Below are 21823 nucleotides of genomic sequence, written 5' to 3' on the forward strand. Positions count from 1 at the left end.
TCACATTTTATGGTTTAACTCACATTTCAGTACAAAATGTGTACCCAGAGCGCGCGCGCGCGCGCACACACACACACACACACACACACGGCCAAAGTAATATTCTGTGACCCTTCTTCAGTCGACTAATCTTACCTTCCTATACATCAGGGTCTTAAAATGAAACTCTGGCTTTAAAATTGGTAACATCTGGAAATAATAACGAAAAGGGAAAAAGTGTGCGGCTGCATCTGTCTTGAAATGCTATGCAATAAGTTCTACTTAATATATTTGAAAGAAAAAAATATTTTGTTCCCCAATTTGTTGCAACATCTGAAAGTTCATGAGGTTATGACCCCTCTTTAAGAAAGCATCTCCCACCACCTGCAAATACCCCGGGAAAAGCAGTTGGAAACAATAAAACACGTGCTAGTTAACGGTTACCAGGGAAACGGTTCTGGTTCACCAATCAGAACGCCTGCTCTCCCAGTGGCTTTGTCCGAGGGAGACATGCGCCAGCTGTTAGTGAATAACCATTGTTATAGATCATCAGGAAATCACAGTCAGCAGGCAACCCAGCCCCACTGGAAGTTTATTTCTCTTATTTGTTCATCACCAGGGCAATCCTCCACCTTTAAAACATCCCCTTAGGCCGGGTTAACTAAATAACACTCTGCCCGCACAAAATCATTTAAAGGAGACAAGTTGCAAAATGGTCTTTTTGCGCAGCAAACAGGTTTCTTCCTTTGATTCCAATTGCATAATCGTCCTACCCAGTGTCAATTGCAGGGCAAATATCTGAAGCCCCTGCGGGGATTGGGTGCTGCTCTTCTTTCCCTTGATTGGTCACTAAGATACACGCCCCTCCCTCTCCAGCACCACCCTGAGAGAGCAGTTGAAATCACTGTTGCTTCCCCATGCTGGAGAGACCAGTGTGATTGGCAAATCCCAGGCTCTACAGAGGCAGGTTGGGGCTGCCTTAAGGGAAGAAACTGAGGGGAATGTCCAGGGTCTCTTCCACACCAACACACACTAGAAAAACCTGCTTTATCACTGTGCACACACATGTGTGTATGTATGTGTGTGTGTAAATTATAAGTTCATACATATATACACATGTGTATATATAATATATAATATATATAAATTTATACTTTTTCTTTTAAAGGCTGGTGAGCAGTAAAAGCTTTCCAATCACTAGACTTGTCCTATAAGACTAGAAACACCTAAACTTCAGTTTCAAGATTGGCATTTTTAGTTTAAAAGTCCTCACCCTGCCATAACAAGTAACAAAAAGCAGAAGTCCCAAAAGTTCTAGATCCATCTAAGGGCCCAAGGATGACCGCTGCCCCCAAACTGGAAAAACAGAGACGTGACCAGGAGCAAAAACTTCCTTGGGGGAAGAAACTCCTTTTCCCACCTGCCTAGGTAGGAAAGCACAGGTTCCAATTGCTAGAAGATCAGTGTGGGGAATTGTGAGTTCAAAACTCCAGGGACACCAAGTCACGGTGCCCCCACACGTGACTATGGAAGAGCAAGGTAATAGTGACATGGCTTCTCAGAAATCGTGCAAGCAGCAACCTGGTGGTGTGAGACACAGAAATTGTTGAAAGAGAAGAAACACCAACTTAGAACTGTGCAGCCTGTAGAATTATCCTTTCAAAAGTAAAAGGGAACTAAGGCTTTGTTAAGAGAACAAACAGGGAGAATTTCTTGCCACTCAAACTGCCTTGGAAGAAATGTTAAGAGAAGTTCTCACAGATGAGGAATATGATATGGGTCAGAAACTCAGAGCTACACAAAGAAAAGAAAGAGCACCAGACCATGAATAAGTCTTATTCTTAAAACCTGTTTGTTCAAAATACTAGCAATGCTGAATTCAATGTGTACACATGTTTTATACATATATACACATAAACATACATATGTGTTTGTGTGTTTAGACATAAGTGAAATGGATAAAGCAATAATACAAGGAGTAAAATGGAGGAATTATGAATATTTTGTTATTGTAAAGCACTTGCATTATATAGGAAGCAATATAATATGAATTGAATTTGAATGTACTGTAAGTATATATGTACAGTGAAAGGCTAGGCAACTCCAAGGAAGGTTTTTAAAAAGAAATATAACTGACATGCCAAGAAAGAAGAGAAAATGTGTAATTCAAACTATAAAAGAAAACCTATAAAAGAAAAATTATAGTGACATGCTAAGCAACAAACTGGAAACAAGTACCATTACTCCAATGATAATGATCATTTTAACCGTAAGTGGTCTCTATACAGCAATTAAATGGCAGAAATTGTGAGAGTAAATAAAAATGACCCAACTATCTTTTTGTCTTCAAGAACCCTCTTTAACTATCAAGACATATAGATTAGAAGTTACGGCAAAAGATATACCATGCTAGCACTAATCAAAAGAAAACACAAATAGTGACATTTCAAGCAGAACAGTCTTCACAGCAAAGGGATGTTACCAGCACAAAGAGGGTTTGAAGTAGTAATAACCTGCAGAAGGACATAGCAATACTTAGTACGTATATGCCTAATAGCAGAGGACCAAATATGCAAGGAAAATGCTCATAAGCTTGCAACAGGAAACAGACCAATCCATATTAGAGTTGAAGACTCTCACACTTCTTTATCAGAAATAAACTAGTCAACAAGCAGAAAATCAGTAAAAACGCACTTGAACTTGACAATATCAACAAGGAACATGAATAGACACTTCATTCAGCAACAACAGCTTGAACATGCTTCTCGGGCCCACATGGAACATTCCCCAAGATACCACTTTCTGAACCATAAAGCATACCCTGGAATTTGTAAAGGCTAAAAATTGCATGTCATATGCCATCTTTCCACAGAGAATTCAATGAAAAAAATCACTAACAGCTATAAAAATAAACTTTTATATTAATATACTTCTAACTGACCTGTAGCTCAAAGAATAAATGTTATAAGAAGTCAAAAAAGTTTGAAACTCAATTAAAAGGAAAATATGATGTGAAATTTTGCAGGATGAGTTAAAGAAATATATAGGCATAAATTAATATGCAAACTTCAACTTTAGGAAATATACAAAAAGTTAAATCTAAAGCAAAAAGAAGATGAAGAATCATTTTAGAAATTAGAGCAGAGATCAATAAAATTGAAAGAGGAAAATCAATAGAAAAATTTGGTAAAGCTAAAAGCTAGTTATTAGAAAGGATCAATAAAACTAATCAATCCCTAAGCACACTAAGGAAAAAGTATAAATATTAGAAATAAAGGAGGAGACATTGTTATAAAATAACATAGGCATTAAAAGGATAATAAATGGGTGTGGATAGCTATATGCCTACAAATTTGATAATCCAGATGAAAAGGAAAGATTCCTTGTCATATTCAACCTGTCAAAGCTCACACAAGATAAAACAGATAATCAGAATGGCCTAAATCTTTTAATGAAATTGTACCAATAATTAATAGCCCTAAAACCCAGAAAGCACAAGGCCCAAATACGTTTGCTGGTGGCTTCTACCAAATATTTAAGAAAGAAATTTTATCAACTGTCTGCAATCTCTTGCAGAAATGTAGAGGGGATATTCTCTAATTCATTCCATGAGGCTAGCTATACCTTAATACCAAAATCAGAAACACAACTGCCAGAAAGAAAATCTATAGACCAATGCATCTGATAAACAGATATGCAAAAACCCTCAACAAAATACTGTCAGATTATATTAACAATTATATAAAGAAGTATACCCAATGATTAACTGAAATTTATCAAAGGTTAGTGAGGTTCACTCAACATTTGAAAAATCCTTAGTGTGCTCTATCACACCAATAGGCTAAAGAGGAAAAAAAAAATCACATGATTACATTGGAGATGCAGAAAAAGCATTTACCAATATCCAACACTCATTCGGGGGAAACTGTCTAAACTAGAAAGAGTAGAATTTCCTTAACTTAATAAAATACATCTACAAAATACCTTCTACATTGTACAGACATACATCATAATGAGAGGAAACTTAAAACATTACCACTGAGATCAAGGAGTAAGACAGACAAGAGCATCCGCTGCCACCGCTTTTCAACACTGTACTGGGAGTCATAGCGGTGAAACGAAAGAATGAGATAGAAGGCTTGCAAACTTTGAAACAAGAAGAAAAAGTGTTCACTTCATAGATTATAGTGAGATCTAAATAGATAATCCAAAAGAGTCAAAGAAACTCCTGGTACTAATAATAAGCAACTACAGAAAATTTGCAAGTTGTGAGGTTAATGAGCAATGAACAGTGAAATGTATAATTAAAAACACATTACTAAAAACAATCACGTAAGAAACCTTCCAAATGAAATACTTAGGTATAGATTCAACAAAAAGGGCAAGATCTGTAGGAGACAGCTACAGAATTCTGGTGAAACGTCAAGGAACAACTAAGTGGACTGATGCTTCATGTTGGTGAATAAAAGGATTCAGTATTGTCAAGGGGCCAGTTCTGCCTTATGTGATATCTATGTAGTCAACACAGTTCCAGTCAAAAACTCCCAGTAAATAATTTTCTGAGTGCTGAAAAACTGATTCTGAAGTATCTATAAGGACAAAAAAGATCTATAATAGCAATTCAGAGTTAAAGGAGAACTAAATCAGTTGACTGATCCTAGTCAACTTCAAGAGAGCTACACTAATAAAGGCAGTGTTGTACCAGGAAAGGAGCAGACAGAATAATAAAACAAAACAACAACAACAAAAATGTGTAGAACCACATAAACAGCAAACTCAACTTTGACAAAACAGCAAAGACAGTAGAAAGTCTGTCTTTTCAAAATATGATGCTGAAAAAATATTGAACCTCTATGTATAAAAACTTGAATATAGACATAGGTCTTACAATCTTCACAAGAATGAGGAATTAACTCAAAATGTTTCATAGGCCTAAATATATAAGGTAAAACTACAAAATTTCTGGAAGATATAAAAGATGACCTTCAGCATGGCAGATATTTTTAGATACAACACTGAACATATGACCCATGAAAGAAATGATAAACAGTATTTCATTAAAATGTCAAAATTCTGCCGGGCGTGGTGGCACATGCCTTTAAATCCCAGCACTTGGGAGGCAGAGGCAAATGTATCTCTGTGAGTACAAGGCCAGCCTGGTCTACACAGTGCTTTCCAGGCCAGCTGGGGCTACAGGGAGACTTTGCCTCAAAAAGACAAAAAAGGTGGGGCTAAAGGGAAACTTTGCCTAAAAAAAAAAAAAAAAAAAAAAAAAGATAAGACATAGATAGGAGAAAACTTTCTGAGATTTCTCTGAAAAGGACTGTTATCCAAAATATACAACACATTCTTAAAATCCAGTAAGTAAATGAACCTCACAAAAAATTGGACAAATCCGAACAACACTTTACCAAAGAAGATGTGGTAAGTGGCACATGAAAAACGTCCAACATTGCATGTCTTTGGGGATTTGCAAATTAAAACAGTGAGGTCCTGGGTTTCTGTTGGAATGCCCCAAACTCCAGACACTGACAATACCAAATTCTGGCAAGTATTCATTCATTGTTGTGGGGAAAGCTGAATTGTGCTGCCGCTTTGGAAGAGAGTTTAGCAGACTCTTCCAATGCTACACTATCTGATTTGTAAATCATACTCATTGATATTTACCCAAAAGAGTTGGAAATGTAGTCACAAGACCCTAAACCTCGATGTTCATACCAGCTATATCCACAAAATGGACAAGCAACCAAGATGTCTTTCAGTAGCTGAATAAATAGACTTTGGTACAAGCAGACAAAGGAACATTATTGATCACTAAAAATGAATGAGTTATCAACCCATGAAGACATGGAAGAAACCAAGTGTACATTACTAAGTAAAGTAAGCCACTATGAAAAGTATATCTGCTATATGATTCACCAATACAACACCAGAGAGGGAAAATTTATAAAAAGATCAGTGTGTGCCGGGCACTAGTGGGAATAGGGCAGGTAAAGCACAGAGGATTTTTAGAGCAGTGAAACTATTCTGTGTGATACTGTACTATTGCATATGTCCCATTATACATCCATCAAAACCCCTACATAGAATGCCAAGAATAGTTGTAATGAAAACTATAGCTTTGGAGTAAAAAGCCTTGTGTCCATATAGGCTCATCTGTTGTAACAAGCATATCACTGGGGTTGGAGATATCAGTAGTGGGGGAACTATGCCCATATGGGAAGGAAGCACACAGGAATTCTCTGTATTTTCCATTCAGTGTTGCTGTGAATGTAAAATTGTGCTAAAATATAATTTTAAGAGATTCTCAAATTCATACCTTGCATATTTAGGTTCAAGGTATCTTGGTTAGAGCTTTGAAATCTGCCTGTTCCATAAATCCAGCATATTCCTGATTTTCAACCATGATTGACAATCACTGGGTAGAATGCGTTATTCAAAATGCATGTGTACCATTTGATTTTTTTCAGACTTTCCATCTTGTACATGTATCAATATGCATCTGTATCAATATGTTAGTGGTAGATAATGCTTATACATTAAATTTTTGCATTCAGACAGTTGTATTTTTTTTAACTACATGCTTAAACTAGCAAGTGTCCTATACTATTATTATAGCTTGCCTCTTTCTAAGTAGCCTGGTAATACAAGCAACTAAAATGATAAGACTGTCCAAAGGTTCTGTTCCACCCATGCCTTTACATGAAGCAAAGAAACAAGATGGTTGCAAGAAAGTAATAATCAGCAGTATGGCAGCGAGAGAATGGCAGCTGTGATTAACAATTATGATTCCAAATTCAATTTTCCTTCAAGAGAACGGGTAATAAGATAGCCATGTCCAGCAAGCACATACAAGACCAAAGGAAAGCACTGAGAAAACAAATGTTGGTGGAAGCCTTGTGTTTCCTCCAGAGTTGAGGTGTGCTGACCCCAGTCCTTAGAACTTAGAGGAACAAGCTGAGGATCATAGAGGTTCCAGCACAAGCCCACTTTTTTTCTGCAGACTCAAGAAGGATGTATCTCTCTACTTTTAAAGGATGGAACTGGTCTCCTTGGGAGCCCAGATGTTTTCTATCTTTCCAGCCTGCAATTATTTCAACACATGATTTCAGCTGTGCTCACATCAGATCAGGGCCACCTGTTACATCCTCTGCACGCTTATGAGAGATTTGACGTTAAGTTTGTATTTATGATTTATTTAGAGAAGCCAGGATACAATTAAGAGGATGCTTTTTAAAATCATCTTAACATCCAAGTACGTGTGTAGTGTAGATTAAGAGATAATCAAGACAGACACTGTGCTGTGTAAACACAATCAAACTTAATTTTGTGATTCACTATTACATAAATTTGGATATAGGCCAGGACTAAAAAACTCATCTAAAATTCAGCTATATGCCTGAAAGGCATAACATAACATCACTGAACTTTTAAAAAGATTATTAATTTTACTTATAAATCAAATGTTAGCAAAAGTCTCCAATATAACATTTTTTTGTTATGGCTATTCTTTGTTAACAACATTGATTGTATATATTTAATTTTCTCTTATTTTATCTTGCCTGAGATTAAATATGTTCACTTTGTTACCAATAAAATGTGACTGGATATATTTTCATACATATATATATATCCTCTTTTAAATAGTAAATAATTGCAAAAAAATCTGCAGTGAGTCAATCGATCAAATGTTTACTAAACACCTTCTGTAAAACGGGAACAATTCTCCCTTCTGAGATACAGCAGGGACCAAAAAACTCCGAGTCCCTGTTCTACTGAAATAGTGAAATAAACTTATAGTTAACACTGGGGAAAATATGTTCTAATGCACAAAACATCAACTCTGTGGAGCTAATATTCTCTTCACAAATTTGATCGCGTTCCTTGAGTAAATGCTGTGCATTATAGATTGTCTCAACAATTTAAGAGTTAGCAGGAGGTTTGAGGAGGAAATTGGGGGTAGATTTGATCAAAACACGATAATGCATGTATGAAATTCTCAAACAACAAAAATAGCAGCAGGTATTGTTATTTATTGTAAGACAGCCGCTAGATAGAAGAGATGGGGAGAGTAAAAGAGCGCTCTGTCTCCTATCGTATTTCTCCCTTGTAGTTACTTGGGTTGAGCTGTAAACTTAAAAAGACTTGAAGAAACCTAATTAGAATGTCTAGTATATCGATAAAATTGCTTGAAATGCTTGAAACACAAGGATGTGGCCCAACTACGAGGCAACTGTGAGGCTTGCAGTACGGCTGAACGTTGTAACAGTGAAACCTGAAGTTTGCTTGTCCCGGTCCTTGTTCTCCAGGAGATATGCGGCAGAGGTCTAGCAGACATTATCGTGCACTCTTACGTTTGAACCCCAGCGACAGCCTTTACTTCCTGTCTAATCTCAATCTTGCATGAATATAGTTCTAAAATCTAGGAGAATTGGAGAGACCATTTTAGGATGAAGACAACTGTTTTACATCTTAAATGTAATTGCACAATGGCAGACTGGGAAATCTCTGCAGGCAAATGTGATGTTCCTGAAGAAGTCACACACTTACCCGTAGAGATTCTTCAGTTTGTCAGCTTCAAGCATCGACCCACTTCATCAGCTGTATTTTTCTACATATAGTTCGTTGACTTGGAATAAGTCTAGTGACATAGCCAAGCCATAGCTAGATTATTGAACTTTGGCTTCATCTTAGAGGACTGTATGTCTCACGATGATTTCATCTCACCAAATTAAATTGTAAGATGAAAAGTTGGTAACATGGCTTAAAGGGGTTGTTATCAGCCTATCTACTGTCCACATTACCTGGGAGTCTATTAGAAATGCAAGCTTTTGCACCCACCCCAGGACTTCTGAATCAATACCTCCAAATGGGTCTAGCCATTTCCAACCAGGTAATACTGATTCATGCTCCAGTTTGTGATCACTGGATAAAAGAAAACAGAAGATTATGACACACAACTGAACTTAAGAGCTCTCACACTAAATAAATGTGAAAAGTCAGGCAAAATAGTATATATATTCATAAATATTATTTTTAGCATGAATATCCTTTTCTAAAATAGGTATCTTGATAAGCATAAACATTCATAAAAGAAAAATACATCTTCCTTTAACTCTTACTTTACCAATGGGATTGCAAAATGCCTTATTTCCTTAGAAATAAAGAGTTAAGAAATCTGTTTAGGAGGAGAAAACGTTTTCATGTTTGGGAGGATTAAAAGAGTACTGACATCACTCAAGTCATGAGCCATAATTCTTATTAGATTTTATTGCTACATTCTTTACAAAGCTTTGGAAAGTTATTCCTAAGATCACAAAATATGCACTTAGCCTGCACACAGAGAGGAAAAATGCTTTCACAATGAAATTATTTTAGCCTGGCCCAATAATATTTGAAAGACATAAGATTCTCTGTGTAATATATCTTGGCAAAAATAAATGATGAGTTTATATAAATGTGTCTTTTTCAAGCTCCTTTATTGTTTGTCCCTTAAACAGTTAAATTTAGAAACAAATGATCTAATTTCTACATACCTAGAAAACTTCCTTTGTGTTTTGATATTATAAAAATTTCATGACTGAAGTATAAAAAATATTTAAAATTATAGTTGAACTTGGCCTCTAATGACAATGAATAAATTACATAACTTGTGTATTACACATCAGAATGTAGTGTCTGAGAGACTGGTGTGCCTCTTAACCAATAACTCCTGGTAGCATGTTAATAATTCATCTTGGGTTTCATTCTTAATGAATTTATTTTGAATATCTCTGGACCACACCAATTTCCCATGATGTGATGGAAAAAATGTAATATTCAAAAACTGAATTAGATCACACATAAAACGTCAACTTACTCAGATTATAATAATGGAGTTTGGCTCATTCATTAAATATGAGAGCTCAGCCATGTCCAGAAACTGCAGAGACAGTGTGAGAGGTCAGCAAGCTGTTTTAGATACATTTGATGTCCCAAGGAGGCACACTTGAAGAGAAAGCGGTTCTCTATGTATCAGACTTTGTGACTTTCACTGGATCCATATCACTTCAATCTTGCTACAGTCGCTGATCGATAATTCCAGCTAATACGTGATAATAATAAAAAGCAATGATTAAGCTATGTAAGCAATTTGATATATAAAGTCTTTCGATATATGGAATTCCCTTGGAGAAAACAATAGAAAAGCAATACTAGGAATTAAACACACACTTACCTCCTAGACACGCTAGAGGGATGTTATGACCATTGATACCAGGAGTGTTACAGCATTGTAAATACTGTTACATGAAGCACTCCATACATGTAATCTACCTTTATTTTTTTCAAACACACTGAAGGTATTACTGACAGTCCCATTTTATGAAGAAAATGAAGCTCAGAAAGATTTAAAATGGGAAGGAAAGACATTATCAAGTGTACACAACATCTCCGACAAAATCTCACAGAAGACCCAGGATGGAGCGACAGGCCAGGACGTCTGGTCTTAAGTATCAGACAGCCCCCACTTAGCCTCTCAGGACTAAATTTCCTCATGTTTGAAAGCAAGCAAGCTATTCTCTTTTCTGTCCGTATCCTATGGCTCGGGAAAAGGCTTTGTCCAAAAAATGTAGGATGCTATTAAGCTTTAAGTTTGGGGTGAACTAGACAGGTCTTGGGGATGGCCTGGACTCCGGCTGTTTCAAGTCACCCCAGGTTGCATTTACAGACGTGGACAGTACAGAGAGCAGATGCTGATAGGAGGGTTAATCTGTCTCCTTTGGAGCCTCCTGTGCACACTGGTCTTTTCTCTGTCATCATCCTTCCCGGCTCATGCTTCATGTCTCAGTCCTGGTGCTCCCAAGGACACCTTACCGCAAACACACATCTCTGAAGAAATGTGCTGGATAAGTCCATAAGGACTTTCCTTCTCTCCTTCCAAGGGATGTCAGCGTTTTCAATAAACATGCAACTGAAATACATCTCAGAACCATAGCATTCAGCTCTGGAAAGGAATATAGTGGCTTCTTCAGCTGAATTATCCATCGAACACTGACTATGATGAGATTATTGAATGCACACCCTCTTTGGTCCTGGCAATAACCTTATCTGAAACTTGAATGTTAAATGTCTTGATTTGCAGATGAGAAAACTGAAGGTCCTAGAGGTAAAATAAAGATTCCCATATCTTCACTACTACTTGACTCTAAGGCTCCAGATCAGCAGCTACTAAGTAGGAAACCCAAAAGGAGACTTCACTTTTCTTTGTACCATATGACACATCCCTACAGATTACTTGAACTGATTATATTATTGTTTTACAGTGTTACAAATAATTATTCAATTTGTCATAACTAAACAGTTAATTCAAAAGCATACCTGCTAAGTTATAATCCACTGGCTGAAGTAGACAGCTGGAAGTTTCTAATAAATTCAGTATCTATTTATATTTTAACCCCAAAAGCTAAAGGATAAAATTGTACCTTTCTACTACTGAAGACAGCAAAACATAAAATTCACACATCCTTATAAAACAAATACCTCATCCCTTCCTAGTGTTGCCAACAATTTAAAAATCAAGTTGAAACAAATCATTAATGGATTTGAAGTGCCCTGAGCATCATTTGGGGTGTTCATAAGACCAGGCTTACTTAACACTCATAAACAGGTAAACGTGCCATATTCAGTGTTAATCATCACATTTACATGTCATATGCCCTGTATCTTCCATAAGGTTTCAAATGACAGAGCCATGAAAGATACTGTGGTCTATAGAAACAGATAACCTTCCCTTTTGGCAAAAGGCTTTCTTTTCATGCTAGTGGCCTTCCATCTCTGGTGGCTGACATAGAGAAACTCAGAGGTGAATATTCACCAAAATAAAAATATGTACAGAATGAAATCTGTATAAAAATAAAATGAATGGTTAATCGCTATGCTGAGTTATAGTACAAATTCCTATACTGAGTTGTAGTACTGATTCCTTGATGCAAAAGAAGGGTCTTTTACAATTTTCTTCAGTTCAGTATTTGTTTCCCTTCTTATTTCTGTTTTTTAGTTTTGTTTTCTTTCCCTCTTTCTGCATCTGCAGAACTGTTTTGTTCAGAAGAATGAAGGAAAAGGACAAAATAATTTCAGTGATACATAAAAATATTATCACTAACACCCATAAACTTTTCTCTCTCATGAGGCTCCAACCAGGAACTTCAGAAGAACTGAAAGTTATATTTCTTACATGTTATTGCTTTAGAAGGATCATGATTAATTACATTAAAAGGCAACCTATCACCATTATCATTATTGACAAATGTTTTGCTGAGCACACAATGTACTTGGAATACCACCAAAAGTTATATATTCTTAAAAGCTTTAAGAAACACGTTCCCTTACAAAAATGGGAATCTCTCTTTGGAACTTATTTTATCCTAATAGATTATGCGGTGTATAAAATTATCTCTTAGGGGGCTGGAGAGATAGCTCGGTGGTTAAGAACATTGGCTGCCCTTGCAGAGGACCTGGGTTTAGTTTCCAGTACCCATAAAGTAGCTAACATCTGTCCATAACTCCAGTTCGAAGGGATCCAGTGCCCTCTTCTAACCTCCTTGGGCATTGTATGACACAGGTTCACTTAAACAAATGCAAGCAATACACTCAATACACACAAAGTAAAAATGACAAACAAAATATTTTTTTTATTATCTCTTGGCCAGGCATGGTGGTACATGCCCTTAATCCCAGCACTCAGGAGGCAGAGAAAGGGGTGTCAGATTTCCCTAAAACTGGAGTTAGGATGGCTGTTAGCTACCATGTGGGTGCTGGGAATCGAACCTGGGTCTTCTACAAGAGCAGACAGTGCTCTCAACCACTGAGCCATCTCTCTAGCCACAGAATTTTATATGTTTTAAGTGTCTTATGCAACTCATATTCAGGACAAACTTTATTCACAAGCTTTCTTAACTGGTAACATTGAATTTTAAATGTCTGTTTTGGAAGGACACAAATTCACTGAAGAGACTCAGCCTTTGAAAGCTGTGAGTTGTAAGTGTTTATGAAAATAGTAATGGTCTCTTTCTTGACTTGGTGGTGGTTATAAGGGTGCGTTCACTTTGTGATAATTCATTAAGCTGTGTACTTACAATTGCTGTATTTTGACTCTAAGTATATTTACCTCAATAAAATAATTTTTAAAATACATATTTCTGAAGAATCCCTGCACTCCTTCCCCCGCAAACAAATATACTCAAATAAAGTTTGAGTGTTTATTATCTGTCTCCTAGAGCCCCTTAATGCTTCTTCTACTGCCTTTAAATCTTTAAAACTCAGCCTAATAGATCATTGTTTTGGGTTTTTTGTTTGTTTGTTTTGTTGTTGTTGTTTGGTTGGTTGGTATTTTGTTTTTGTTTTGTTTTGTTTTGTTTTTGGTCTTTTTGAGACAGAGTCTCCCATCTAGCCTGGAACTCGCTATGTAGACCAGGCAGGCCTTGAACTCCCAGAGATCCTACTGCCTCTTCCTCCTAAGTGCTGGGACTAAAGGTGTTCACCACTGCACTTGGGTAATAGATTGTTTTTTAAGCCTCAGAGCTTAGGCATCAGATCGCCCCCTTTTGGCCTCCCACCTCTATCCCTGTAAACATAGACTTTCTTCCCTAGATGGGCCCTGTCTTTTCTAGTAAGTCCTGAACTTCTCTTAATATCTTAAAATGGTGTAAAAAGATGTTTCTTTTATCCTTTCCTGGCAGCACTACCTCTATCCTCCCTTTCTATGACCCACAAAGCTCCAAATGACTTTGCACAAGGGCTGACTAGGAGGCTTTCTCAGGATCAGCACAAGGCCTTTGTAATTAAGAAAATTGCTATACCTCCTGATTCTCAGTCACCTCTCTCTCTCTCTCTCTCTCTCTCTCTCTCTCTCTCTCTCTCTCCCCCTCCCTCCATCCTCCCCTCGCTCCCTCCCTCCCTCCTTCTCCCTCTGTCCCTCTCCCTCTCCCTCTCCCTTCCTCTCTCCCTCTCTCTCTGGAATTTGAACTTTCAGAAAACAAGTTCCATGCTGTTTTGTAACTCTTCCGTGGAAATATATTGCTGTAAAATATTCTCCCACTTTTATTTTCTTCAAGAATCTCCTTGATAGGACTGTTGTGAAGATAATCCACATAAAATTTAGTGTAAATTTTATGCATGGCAATCATTAAATAGTATTTTTTGAAATACAGTAGTAGTATGGGTCTATATCAGATATTGCTCAACACTTTATATAAATAGTCTTATTTAAACCTCTAGTAATTCTGAGATAGATTCTGGGATCCTGATTTTTAAGTAAGAACATTGAGCTTCTGTAAGATAATTAACCAGTTAAACTTACTGTGGGATGCATTTTCTTCTAAATAATCATCTTCTTGCAGGATCTGAATTTTGCCAGAATGTGCCATAGTACTCAACCCCTCGAAGTCATTGAGAACCAGTTGGGCACTGTAAGAATTACAGAAGAAAAATCAAACCTGGTCCTTGCTCCAAGGCACTGACAAATGGTAGGTGGACTCTTTTGCAACCTTGTCCAACATGCTGTTGTCTTTGAGACTTAAGCTTTGCCTCCTTAAAGTGCTTAACCACTTCTACTTTTTGGTGTTTATTGATTTAGTATCTCTTCCATCCTCCCAAACCAAATATCCTCTTAGAAAATTAGCACTGAAGTCCCTTCTCCATTGCAAGAATCTTCCTAAGACTGGATTCTAAACAGTCTCTCCTAAAAATCTCTAGGGTAAACTTCCTTCTTTTTATGTCTGTGGATGTTCTCTACTGAAGAAAGTGTGCCCGAGCTGATTCAGTCACTGTACTACAAACCCACTGAGAGAGCTGAATGGCTCGTGTCACTGAGGTAAGTTGTTGCTACATCTCTGGTCTCTAGAAACCAAAATATTCTTTCTTTTTTTAACAAAGGGAAGGTGCCATAAGCCAAGTCTTAAAGGTTGTACCCCTGGTTACATAGGTAACCTACAATGACTGCTCTAACAAAAATTTATTTCTGTGTGATTACACATCATTTTCATTATCCAATTTGCTAACAACTCCTTTAAAAGGTTGTTTATTCATCTTCTTAACCCCCAGTTTTGGAGAATGCAAACTTTGACTTCTTTTTATGGCTTTGTGAAGTTTAAACTACATAAAGATGAAGCTTATTTTACAGGGACCATCCTTTGTGTCGATAACACTTATTCTCTGTTGTTAATTGTGACTACCTACTCAAGAATGTCTCCACCATTCAGAATGTGGACAACGTGCCAATAGGAAGCTCAGCTCAATGGCAGTTCCGGCTTTGGCCTTGGGCTGGACACCCACTTATGCACACTATGACTCAAATTCCCTTCTCGTAACGCCTTATCTCTAGACACCATTCTCCATGAATCCTTTCCTCTATTTGTAATTGCTTTAATCCTCATGCTCCTCTGTCTGACCTTCTCTTCCCACAAAAATCCAGAAAGTATGTATTTAATAAATAAACAAATTCATTGACAAAGATAGATGCATTCAGGACAACTTTACCAAAATTCAGCTTCGAACTGGTATTTAACAAAATTCCATCCAAAATGCTCATTTCTAACTCCAGCCAAATATTTTATTGAGATCAACTTGAAACCAAACATTTTCTGAATGCCTACAGGGCTAAAAAAAATAATAATAAATAGTATTTGGCTCTCTCTCTCTCTCTCTCTCTCTCTCTCTCTCTCTCTCTCTCTCTCTCACCTTGAAAGTTCGAGAGTTTCGACTGAAAGTTCCAGAGTTTCGACCACAGAAATAACAAGAAGATGAGGTAAAAGGAAACAAGGCTTGAGAAGAAACTGCCTGGATAGGGGCCCCACACAATAGAACAGAGTTCATTTGGGAAGCCAGCAGGTGTTCAGCACAGCTGCTGAGAACTTGGGACACAGTCCTTACGTACTCTGAGGACCCCTCGTCAGTTCTCTTACTCACCTACACTCTTTGCATTGTTTCCTCTATATTTTCTGCCTTTGCTTTGAGTTGATTTCCAAATGGGAGATATGACAGACAACCAAATGTGACAAAATTAGCACAACCCCTGCACTCACACAGGTTTAAGTATCAAAGGAACTGAGATAGTTCAGAACTTAGATCTGAAGCCTTAAGGAAGGTGAGACTTCTAAGCATGTGTCAGATGATGAGTGCTCAGATGCATAAGGTGAAAAATGAATTGTAAATACAACTTAGAGCAGCTCTAGATGCCACACAGTTCTAAGAACCTATAATATCATACAAGCCTGTGGTTCCCCAACCCAGAGACCTCTTGTCCTATACAGCACTTTATCCTGATACCTCAGTATTAGATCAGTAATTCTAACAAGGTACAAGAGCAGATCTGCAAATTTTCAAAGGAAGAAAAATAAGTGGAATTTAGATATCTTTTCTAAATCTAGATTTTGGAAGTTTTAAGAACTAATTTTCTAAAGTAATTGAGTTGACCAAAGCTCATAGCAACAAAATTAAAACAAAGTAAATTTAGTGTTTATCAAAGGTGTATGTACCATATTTACTTCTAGCTTGACATTTCCACATACACCACATTTAGTTTTTCAGTCCCATACAGAACTATTAGCACAGAAACTGAGGTTCCAGGAAATAAAATGATTTCCCTTAAAGCCCAGTTGCCAAGTTTCTGGTAGAACCAGGAACAACAACCCCAATCCACCTCAAACCAAAGCTTGTACTTTCCCCACATCCCGTGCTCCATTCCATAGCCAAGCAGCAGGAAGAATAATCCTTCCAAGTTTTCAGAGGGCATCTGTATTAGTTACTGTGGCTGTGATAGAAACACCATGACCAAAGGAACTTATAAAATGAATAGTTTATTTTGCTTATGGTTCCAAAGGGGCAAGAGTCCATTACAGCAGGGAGGCATGGAGGTCAAGGTGGCTGGAGTCGGAGCAGAAGCTAAGTGCTCACATCTTCAAGCAGGCACAGGAAGCAAAGCAGGACTGTAAATCCTGCAAGGCTTAAGAATTTTCTAAGCCCACCCCCAATGACATGCATCCTCCATGCCTAGAAGGCCTTCCTTCTAAGGCCTCCCAAAACAGCACCACCAGGTGGGGACAAAATGTTCAAATACTTGGAGCCTATGGGAGACATTATTCAAACCACCAAAGCATCCAAGTGATTATAAATTTGAAAAAAATAGCACCTGCCCTCAGGAGAAGTTGCCACCATCAGAACAAACTCAGTAACTGGGTAGGAATTTCTTTGTTACACACAAATACAAATCTATAGAAAACCTCTAATATAACTATGGTCATAAATGTGTACATCCCCAAGATAGCTATAGAAACTATAGTTTAGGAATATTTCAGAATATTTGAACAAAATGTCTGAGCAGTGTTAGAGACAGCTGACTTCTTCATCTACTCTATCACTATTAGACAGTTCATCTGGTCTATGATCTGTCTAGTCACACTAGTACAGCTTTTTACCAAAATTTTGTATCAGTCTCTTCCTTTTTTTCCTCTTTTTTGTGAACATCCATAACAGTAATCCAGTAAGGTTGGCAAGGCATCAAAGTATGCATGTGTGCATTCCTTCAGAAACTGTCCCTCCACAATTGTGAATGTGAGCCAGAAATAGACTTAGATTCATCCCGTCACCTCACTTCCCTCATCAGCACACAGTACAGTATTCCGACATATGACTTTCTCTTTGGAAAGTTTTCCAGCACATAAAGCACATCTTTACTCATCTGACCTCTTTATATTAATTCTTCAGGGTCTCTAGTCACTTTCACTTCTAGAAAGACAAGAACTCAAATCTAAAGTTAAGAGAAGCGAAAACCTGAAGCATCATTCATGTTGATTTGAACTTGGGTCTAGTTCATTCCACACTCTTGAGAAGCCATAGGAAATGACAGTTTTGTTTAATTAAGGCACAATCTGCTTGTTTTTTGAGCCTCACTAATTTGATTCTTAAAAATAAATTGTAAATGTTTTCATCATAAACTTAAATTTGTTTTTTAAGGAATAAAAACAAATTTATTTTATTTTTTATATTTACGTGTATATGTGCATGCCTCTGTGTATGTGTGTACAAGGGACCCACAGAGGTCAGAAGAGGGTATCTAATCCTGTGGAGCTAGAATTACAGGAAGTTGTGAGCTGCCCAACACAGGTACCTCATAAGCACCATCCTCCCAAGGGCCATTGTGCCTGGTTTTATTTAAATGGGTGATGGGCATCAAATCCATGTCCTCAAGCTTGTACAGCAGTTTACCAATGGAGCCACCTCCAAACTCTGACATGAAGAACTCTTAAGATTATATTCATTTGTTCTTTCCCAATTATTTGATATATTTGCATGACCTTTTTCCATGAAAAGCCCTTTTTCTAATTCAAAAACTTATTCTAATTATAGCAGGTATCTAAATTTCGCTCTCATTTTGTATTTACCTACCTTCTTTTCACAAAAGATCCAATTTTCAGTTATTTAATGACATTATAAACTGGAATCAATAATTCTTTGACTCAACTAATATTTGATTTAGTTCAACAAATTTTGATTGACTATTTATTAAAGGTCAAATATATCATTACTGAGAATTGTACAAATAAAAACATAAAGATTAATAAACACGGTCTCTCTATATAGAAGTTCATAGTCTAATGAAAGATTTTTTTTGCCTTTGTGCTGGCTGTTTTTTGACAGTGTCTCTATGGTCACAGTCCACTTGGAAGTCACAATGTGAACCAGGATCTCACAGAGATCCACCTGCCTCTGCCTCCCAAGGACTGGGATTAAAGGCACATGCCATGCAGCCCGGCTGAAAGAGAATTTTTAAGCAAAAAAGAATCATTGTGTACAATAGGTATATAAGCAGAAACACATATTGAATGGGATTGTCAGTGAAAGGAGACCGGAGAGAGAAAGAAGTATCTGATACTTTATACATCACACAGGTGTACATGTGCAGGATAAATCAAGGAGAGATGAGAAAAACATTCCATTCAGTATGGCACAAAGGCAGAACACAGACCATCAGATCCTTGGCACTTCAAGAAGTTTGCTTTGGCTGAAGTCTACTATGCAGGAGAAGACACAGTCTGGTCTGAAAGCAAGCTGGTGAGAAAGGCAGGGCAGAAATCCCCACCACAGTGCAAAACTCAGCCCCCAAACCAGAACTGCTAAATCAAAGTCTGTCACTGAATCTGTATTTGCAATATGTACTCCTCTGATGCTCCCCAAAACAGAAACCTGAAGTAAATGGTAAAGAATCTCTAAAGATATTTTCTTCTTTCCTTTCTCGATCATCATTTGCACTTGATCAACCTCACTCTCTGGGCTAACGGAAATTGTGGCTCACAGCCTAATCTCATTGAGCCATAATAAAGTAGCGAGTCGTGGAGATGACCATGCAACAAAGGCAGACCTCCCTTGCCACACCTGCCCACCCGGTAAGTATGTAGTCACTTTTTTTTTTTCTTAACTTATGCAATTGCTCATTTTCTTGCCTGAGGAAATTTTCTGGAGTATTTGGCTTTGGCGTTTCCAAATTCTTTATAAAGTTTGTTTAAAAATGTTTCTTGAGTGATTAGTTTTATATCCATCCACCTGTGTTCCTGCTTGGTGGTGTTTATAAACGATTAATCACATAGATCCTTTCTTAACACAAAAATACTTTTATGACAAAAAAAAAAATGTGACATTGTCAATTCCAGAAACCTGTGAAAATAAGTTTCAGTTCATCAAAAGGAGTAGTTTGCTTCAGCCAGTACATTCAGTGAACGAAGATGCACTTCTGCTCAGGGCACACAAGCACCTCTGCTCGTAGGATTCTTCTTGCAGGTCTAACCTGGACAGCTGTGAGTTGGTTTAATCTCAGCTGGCAACTGTGAGATGCTCATATAATCCCTCACAGTAGTCTCTGGGATTATGCTAAACAGAGCAATTTCCTTGACCTCCAAAGATTTGCTTGACCTCCAAAATCAAAGAACCAAATTTCAATTCCATGAACAAGAAAAACAGCTGTGATGGTCACTGTGTCATGCCCACAGGGTCTAGTCTTACCAAAGTCTTTCTACATTGCTGTTGTGACTGGAAAAGAAACCTGCCTTCGGGATTCACTTGCTGTTTAAGGTGCCCCTTCAGTGCTACTTGTTTTGTTTTAAACTGCAGCAAGGGAATGTGGGTTTAAGAAGCTGAATCTAAAATGTTTTCCTTGTGAAAGCTCCTCCCCCACTTTGTGGGTACTAGTCCATCAAATTCTAAGCAATCAGTCTAAGCAATCTGCCAGGCCCTCCTCAAACTTTGGCTCCCTAGATCACCACATTTAATCACCCTTCCTCATTCCTTCTGTGGGTGTCTCACATTCAACTGTCTTAATTAATATTGAAATTTAGGATTAACTGCAAGAGCTGGCTGAAATTGCCTTAAGACTCTTGAGCCTGAAGCTACTTCAAGTTCTTGTTGGCCCTCAAATGGATGTAAACCCCTTCACTGAGGCTGGAGAAATGACTCAGTCAGGAAAATAATTGCCAAACAAGCATGAGGACCTGATTTTGACCCCCCACCCCCACCTCAGAACCCACATAAAAGCTGAGGGCAGAGGTATGTGCCTGTAACCTGGGTCAGTGGGGACAGGAAGAGCCTTGGAGTTTGCCATTTAGCCAAGTTATAAGAATAAAGGAAACAGTCAGCACTGACCTCTGGTTTCTACACAGGCACATACATGTGCATGCATATCCTCACACACACACATGCACACACACAAACATGTACTACACATCTATACAGGTAAATAAATAGATAAATAAAAAACATTTTAATGCCAAAAGCCCAAACACAAGTGTAATTCCTCAGGTTAAAACTCAAGGCCAGTTCTCTCCCGCATTCACCCAGTAACACTGAACAAATCACATAAAACAAATTTATACTGAAGTGTATGATTAACTTTTATAGCAAATATTATTGAAGATGGTGTTTCAGAGTTTAGGATTCCATGCAGTTCCTTGGATACTCCCAGAAAAATAAGTCTGTATGTATCTGTCTAATTAAATTACATTTCTGTATCGAGACAAATTAATATGACCCATTAAATTTTCTTGCCATAAACTAAGGTTGAATAGAAGTTAGTCTGTGAGAGAATTAGTTATTTCCAGCCTGAAAGAGCAAATTCTGAGCTGTAAGTGATAAACCTAATTTACTGATGGTATGGAGTGCCATTGTATTAAGAATCTGCGATGTCATTTAGGCTCTTTTAAACAGCCAGAAATTTCCAAATGCTATGTCCCCCTGCTAGTTAAAATAGCCCCCTTTCCTCAAATGTTAAAGAATTCCTTTTTCACAAAGAAAAGAAAACGGATGCAATGCAATTGAAAAGCAACACCCTTAATATGGTCTCACAGCATCAGTGCTGCTGTGTGTCCTGTATATTACTCCTGGGTTTTAGGTGTTAGCAGCACTGCCTGCACACAGAGGCACCAAAGGAGCTTTTGAATGCCAGCATCAAAGGCGCTACCACAGATAAATTTGATAAAAAATGTCTGTTGGGGGATCCAGTTACCACTACCTAACAACTACCGAAATGATTCGAATGTACATTTTGAAGTAAGAACCTCTGTGCTGAAGCCCTAAAAGGCCGGGGTTGAGTAACATGAAATAAGAAAAAAAAAAGTAAGAAATGAAGTGGAATGTTGGGGCTGGGGCCTGACAAGAGTTTGGGGTTTTAAAGTAAGTGTCTTGAGAAGTTGGAGGTTTTCATTGAAAGAGTAGCATGTTGGTAATAGTAGAATCTAATCAAATAGGATTTTCTCAGAATCTAATCATTTGTAAACTCTAAAGAAAAATGTGTGTGTGTGTGTGTGTGTGTGTGTGTGTG

The 21823-nt window shown here is 37.6% G+C and overlaps 2 long non-coding RNA genes across 2 annotated transcripts in view; one reads left to right on the forward strand and one right to left on the reverse strand.

Annotated features, from left to right (window-relative positions):
* LOC115068436 overlaps positions 1-21823 on the forward strand; it is a 72747-nt gene that overhangs the window by 42379 nt on the left and 8545 nt on the right. The window contains exons 3-5 of the long non-coding RNA XR_003847786.1: positions 14358-14483; positions 14713-14830; positions 19312-19400. This is a non-coding gene — a long non-coding RNA (uncharacterized LOC115068436). The remainder of the gene's footprint in view (positions 1-14357; positions 14484-14712; positions 14831-19311; positions 19401-21823) is intronic.
* The window catches only part of LOC115068438, a 15089-nt gene continuing 3110 nt past the window's right edge, over positions 9845-21823 (reverse strand). Inside the window, exons 2-3 of the long non-coding RNA XR_003847788.1 lie at positions 14318-14424; positions 9845-10063 (exon numbers count right to left, since the gene is read on the reverse strand). This is a non-coding gene — a long non-coding RNA (uncharacterized LOC115068438). The remainder of the gene's footprint in view (positions 10064-14317; positions 14425-21823) is intronic.

This window comes from Nannospalax galili, unplaced genomic scaffold (assembly GCF_000622305.1).
Source record: "Nannospalax galili isolate Female #2095 unplaced genomic scaffold, S.galili_v1.0 scaffold286, whole genome shotgun sequence".
NCBI classification, from domain to species: Eukaryota; Metazoa; Chordata; class Mammalia; order Rodentia; family Spalacidae; genus Nannospalax; species Nannospalax galili.